Source organism: Oncorhynchus gorbuscha, linkage group LG13 (genome assembly GCF_021184085.1).
Source record: "Oncorhynchus gorbuscha isolate QuinsamMale2020 ecotype Even-year linkage group LG13, OgorEven_v1.0, whole genome shotgun sequence".
NCBI lineage: Eukaryota > Metazoa > Chordata > Actinopteri > Salmoniformes > Salmonidae > Oncorhynchus > Oncorhynchus gorbuscha.
In genome coordinates this window covers 45,945,147-45,951,139 of record NC_060185.1, presented here as the reverse complement: position 1 = coordinate 45,951,139, position 5,993 = coordinate 45,945,147, and positions in this window count along the sequence as shown.

The following is a 5,993-nucleotide window of genomic DNA, read 5'->3' as shown; positions in this document are numbered from 1 at the left end:
CGTCAGTAGAGAGGAAAGACTGGAGACTCGACCACAGACTGCAGGTCGCTTCGGGAAGGCACCGGCCGTAGCTGACACTGACACCTGCTCACGCGCAGCATCTGAAGAAGGTAAATCACGACAGGGCGAAACAAGGACACAGAACAGCGAACATCATACAAGGATCCGACAAGGACAGAAGCGGAAAACAGAGGGAGAAATAGGGGCTCTAATCAGAGGGCAAAATAGGGGACAGGTGTGAAAAGAGTAAATGAGGTAGTTAGGAGAATGAGGAACAGCTGGGAGCAGGAACGGAACGATAGAGAGAGAGAGCGAGAGAGGGAGAGAGGGAGGGGGAGAGAGGGATAGAAAGAGGGAAAGAACCTAATAAGACCAGCAGAGGGAAACGAATAGAAGGGAAGCACAGAGACAAGACATGATAACCAATGACAAAACATGACAGTACCCCCCCACTCACCGAGCGCCTCCTGGCGCACTCGAGGAGGAACCCTGGCGGCAATGGAGGAAATCATCAATCAACGAACGGTCCAGCACGTCCCGAGATGGAACCCAACTCCTCTCCTCAGGACCGTAACCCTCCCAATCCACTAAGTACTGGTGACCACGTCCCCGAGAACGCATGTCCATGATCTTCCGTACCTTGTAAATAGGTGCGCCCTCGACAAGGACGGGGGGGGAGACGAACGGGGGCGCGAAGAAAAGGCTTGACACAGGAGACATGGAAGACAGGGTGGACGCGACGAAGATGTCGCGGAAGAAGCAGTCGCACAGCGACAGGATTGACGACCTGAGAGACACGGAACGGACCAATGAACCGCGGAGTCAACTTGCGAGAAGCTGTCGTAAGGGGAAGGTTACGAGTGGAAAGCCACACTCTCTGACCGCGACAATACCTAGGACTCTTAATCCTACGTTTATTGGCGGCTCTCACAGTCTGCGCCCTGTAACGGCAAAGTGCAGACCTGACCCTCCTCCAGGTGCGCTCACAACGTTGGACAAAAGCCTGAGCGGAGGGAACGCTGGACTCGGCGAGCTGGGACGAGAACAGAGGAGGCTGGTACCCAAGACTACTCTGAAATGGAGATAGCCCGGTAGCAGACGAAGGAAGCGAGTTGTGAGCGTATTCTGCCCAGGGGAGCTGTTCTGCCCAAGACGCAGGGTTTCTAAAAGAAAGGCTGCGTAATATGCGACCAATCGTCTGATTGGCCCTTTCTGCTTGACCGTTAGACTGGGGATGAAAACCGGAAGAGAGACTGACGGAAGCACCAATCAAACGACAGAACTCTCTCCAAAACTGTGACGTGAATTGCGGACCTCTGTCTGAAACGGCGTCTAACGGGAGGCCATGAATTCTGAACACATTCTCAATGATGATTTGTGCCGTCTCCTTAGCGGAAGGAAGCTTAGCGAGGGAATGAAATGTGCCGCCTTAGAGAACCTATCGACAACCGTAAGAATCACAGTCTTCCCCGCAGACGAAGGCAGACCGGTAATAAAGTCTAAGGCGATGTGAGACCATGGTCGAGAAGGAATGGGAAGCGGTCTGAGACGACCGGCAGGAGGAGAGTTACCTGACTTAGTCTGCGCGCAGTCCGAACAAGCAGCCACGAAACGGCGCGTGTCACGCTCCTGAGTAGGCCACCAAAACCGCTGGCGAATAGAAGCAAGCGTACCCCGAACGCCGGGGTGGCCAGCTAACTTGGCAGAGTGAGCCCACTGAAGAACAGCCAGACGAGTAGAGACAGGAACGAAAAGAAGGTTACTAGGACAAGCGCGCGGCGACGCAGTGTGAGTGAGTGCTTGCTTTACCTGTCTCTCAATTCCTCAGACAGTCAACCCGACAACACGCCCTTCAGGAAGAATCCCCTCGGGGTCGGTAGAAGCCACAGAAGAACTAAAGAGACGGGATAAGGCATCAGGCTTGGTGTTCTTATTAACCGGGCGATAAGAAATCACGAACTCGAAACGAGCGAAAAACAACGCCCAACGAGCTTGACGTGCATTAAGTCGTTTGGCAGAACGGATGTACTCAAGGTTCTTATGGTCAGTCCAAACGATAAAAGGAACGGTCGCCCCCTCCAACCACTGTCGCCATTCGCCTAGGGCTAAGCGGATGGCGAGCAGTTCGCGGTTACCCACATCATAGTTGCGTTCCGATGGCGACAGGCGATGAGAAAAATAAGCGCAAGGATGGACCTTATCGTCAGAATGGAAGCGCTGGGATAGAATGGCTCCCACGCCCACCTCTGAAGCGTCAACCTCGACAATGAATTGTTTAGTGACGTCAGGAGTAACAAGGATAGGAGCGGATGTAAAACGCTTCTTGAGGAGATCAAAAGCTCCCTGGGCGGAACCGGACCACTTAAAGCACGTCTTGACAGAAGTAAGAGCTGTGAGAGGGGCAGCAACTTGACCGAAATTACGAATGAAACGCCGATAGAAATTAGCGAAACCTAGAAAGCGCTGCAACTCGACACGTGACCTTGGAACGGGCCAATCACTGACAGCCTGGACCTTAGCGGGATCCATCTGAATGCCTTCAGCGGAAATAACAGAACCGAGAAATGTGACAGAGGAGACATGAAAGGCGCACTTCTCAGCCTTCACGTAGGGACAATTCTCTAAAAGGCGCTGGAGTACACGTCGAACGTGCTGAACATGAATCTCGAGTGACGGTGAAAAAATCAGGATATCGTCAAGGTAGACGAAAACAAAGATGTTCAGCATGTCTCTCAGTACATCATTAACTAATGCCTGAAAAACAGCTGGAGCATTAGCGAGACCGAACGGCAGAACCCGGTACTCAAAATGCCCTAACGGAGTGTTAAACGCCGTTTTCCACTCGTCCCCCTCTCTGATGCGCACGAGATGGTAAGCGTTACGAAGGTCCAACTTAGTAAAGAACCTGGCTCCCTGCAGAATTTCGAAGGCTGACGACATAAGGGGAAGCGGATAACGATTCTTAACCGTTATGTCATTCAGCCCTCGATAATCCACACAGGGGCGCAGAGTACCGTCCTTCTTCTTAACAAAAAAAAACCCCGCTCCGGCGGGAGAGGAAGAAGGCACCACGGTACCGGCGTCGAGAGAAACAGACAAATAATCCTCGAGAGCCTTACGTTCGGGAGCCGACAGAGAGTATAGTCTACCCCGAGGGGGAGTGGTCCCCGGAAGGAGATCAATACTACAATCATACGACCGGTGAGGAGGAAGGGAGTTGGCTCTGGACCGACTGAAGACCGTGCGCAGATCATGATATTCCTCCGGCACTCCTGTCAAATCACCAGGTTCCTCCTGAGAAGAGGGGACAGAAGAAACAGGAGGGATAGCAGACATTAAACACTTCACATGACAAGAAACGTTCCAGGATAGGATAGAATTACTAGACCAATTAATAGAAGGATTATGACATACTAGCCAGGGATGACCCAAAACAACAGGTGTAAAAGGTGAACGAAAAATCAAAAAGGAAATGGTCTCACTGTGGTTACCAGATATTGTGAGGGTTAAAGGTAGTGTCTCACATCTGATACTGGGGAGAAGACTACCATCTAAGGCGAACATGGGCGTGGGCTTCCCTAACTGTCTGAGAGGAATGTCATGTTTCCGAGCCCATGCTTCGTCCATAAAACAACCCTCAGCCCCAGAGTCTATCAAGGCACTGCAAGAAGCAGCCGAACCGGTCCAGCGTAGATGGACCGACAAGGTAGTACAGGATCTTGATGGAGAGACCTGAGTAGTAGCGCTCACCAGTAGCCCTCCACTTACTGATGAGCTCTGGCTTTTACTGGACATGAAATGACAAAATGTCCAGCAGAACCGCAATAGAGGCAAAGGCGGTTGGTGATCCTCCGTTCCCTCTCCTTAGTCGAGATGCGAATACCTCCCAGCTGCATGGGCTCAGTCTCTGAGCCGGAGGGAGGAGAAGGTTGAGATGCGGAGAGGGGGAACACCGTTAACGCGAGCTCTCTTCCACGAGCTCGGTGACGAAGATCTACCTGTCGTTCTATGCGGATGGCGAGTGCAATCAAAGAGTCCATGCTGGAAGGAACCTCCCGGGAGAGAATCTCATCTTTAACCTCAGCGTGGAGTCCCTCCAGAAAACAAGCGAGCAACACCGGCTCGTTCCAGTCACTAGAGGCAGCAAGAGTGCGAAACTCTATAGAGTAATCCGTTATGGATTGATCACCTTGACATAGGGAAGCCAGGGCCCTAGAAGCCTCCTTACCAAAAACTGAACGATCAAAAACCCGTATCATCTCCTCTTTAAAGTTCAGATAATTGTTAGAACAATCAGCCCTTGCCTCCCAGATAACTGTGCCCCACTCCCGAGCCCGACCAGTAAGGAGTGAAATGACGTAAGCAATCCGAGCTCTCTTTCTTGAGTATGTGTTGGGTTGGAGAGAGAACACAATATCACACTGGGTGAGAAAGGAGCGGCACTCAGTGGGCTGCCCAGAGTAACATGGTGGGTTATTAACCCTAGGTTCCGGAGACTCGGAAGACCAGGAAGTAGCTGGTGGCACGAGACGAAGACTCTGAAACTGTCCTGAGAGGTCGGAAACCTGAGCGGCCAGGGTCTCAACGGCATGACGAGCAGCAGACAATTCCTGCTCGTGTCTGCCGAGCATTGCTCCCTGGATCTCGACGGCAGTGTTGCGAGAATCCGTAGTCGCTGGGTCCATTCTTGGTCGGATCCTTCTGTTATGCAGGTGAATGAGGACCCAAAAGCGACTTAACGAAAACAGAGTCTTTATTCCAGTTATAGACAAAGGTGATAATCCTGGATATATCTAGGTCAAAGCAAAAGAGGAAAACTGAAATCCACTCGTCAGTAGAGAGGAAAGACTGGAGACTCGACCACAGACTGCAGGTCGCTTCGGGAAGGCACCGGCCGTAGCTGACACTGACACCTGCTCACGCGCAGCATCTGAAGAAGGTAAATCACGACAGGGCGAAACAAGGACACAGAACTGCGAACATCATACAAGGATCCGACAAGGACAGAAGCGGAAAACAGAGGGAGAAATAGGGGCTCTAATCAGAGGGCAAAATAGGGGACAGGTGTGAAAAGAGTAAATGAGGTAGTTAGGAGAATGAGGAACAGCTGGGAGCAGGAACGGAACGATAGAGAGAGAGAGCGAGAGAGGGAGAGAGGGAGGGGGAGAGAGGGATAGAAAGAGGGAAAGAACCTAATAAGACCAGCAGAGGGAAATGAATAGAAGGGAAGCACAGAGACAAGACATGATAACCAATGACAAAACATGACAGTTCTCCCTGTACACCAAGTCATAATCTTAGTATAAATAAAGGAGGCATAATAAACAGACAATGAAAGCTCTTACAATATTCAATGATTACATTTCTCAAAAACAGGTTATAGGCTACATGTGCACCACCAAGTCAGAACAGTAGGCGAAATTAAGAGGGGAAAATCAACCAAATTATTAGGTTGAGGCACATAGGCTACTAACAGCTTACTATACAACATACACTTAGTAGTACTTTCTTAGCTACAGCCAGGAGCCCTGGCATATAACATCATTTATGCAGCAGCATACAATACATTTTTGGACTCACCTTGTTGTGCTGAGCTCACTTGAACAGGAAGGTGGTGCGGCGGACCTTTGTGCGCAAATTTTGTCATCAAAGTCTGGCACTCTCTGGATTTATGGTGCTTTCAAGACAACTGGGAACTCGGAAAATAACAAGGTCGAATCATCATGACGTCAGTGACCTTCAGGCCGGAGCTCAAGAAAAAGGCCCGAGTTCCCAACTTACAATACTGAGTTGGATGACCTTTCAAGAAGTATTTTCCCAGTCAGAGCTCGTTTTTGCCCAAGTTCCCAGTTGCCTTGAACTCACTGAAGTCAGATTTTCCAGTTCTGAGTTAACAGATGTTTTGAGCGTGGCAGAAATTATGCTGGATTGACAGCATGGCCAATGTTTAATGTTTTTTAAATTTTACTAGGCAAGTCAGTTAAGAACAGTTA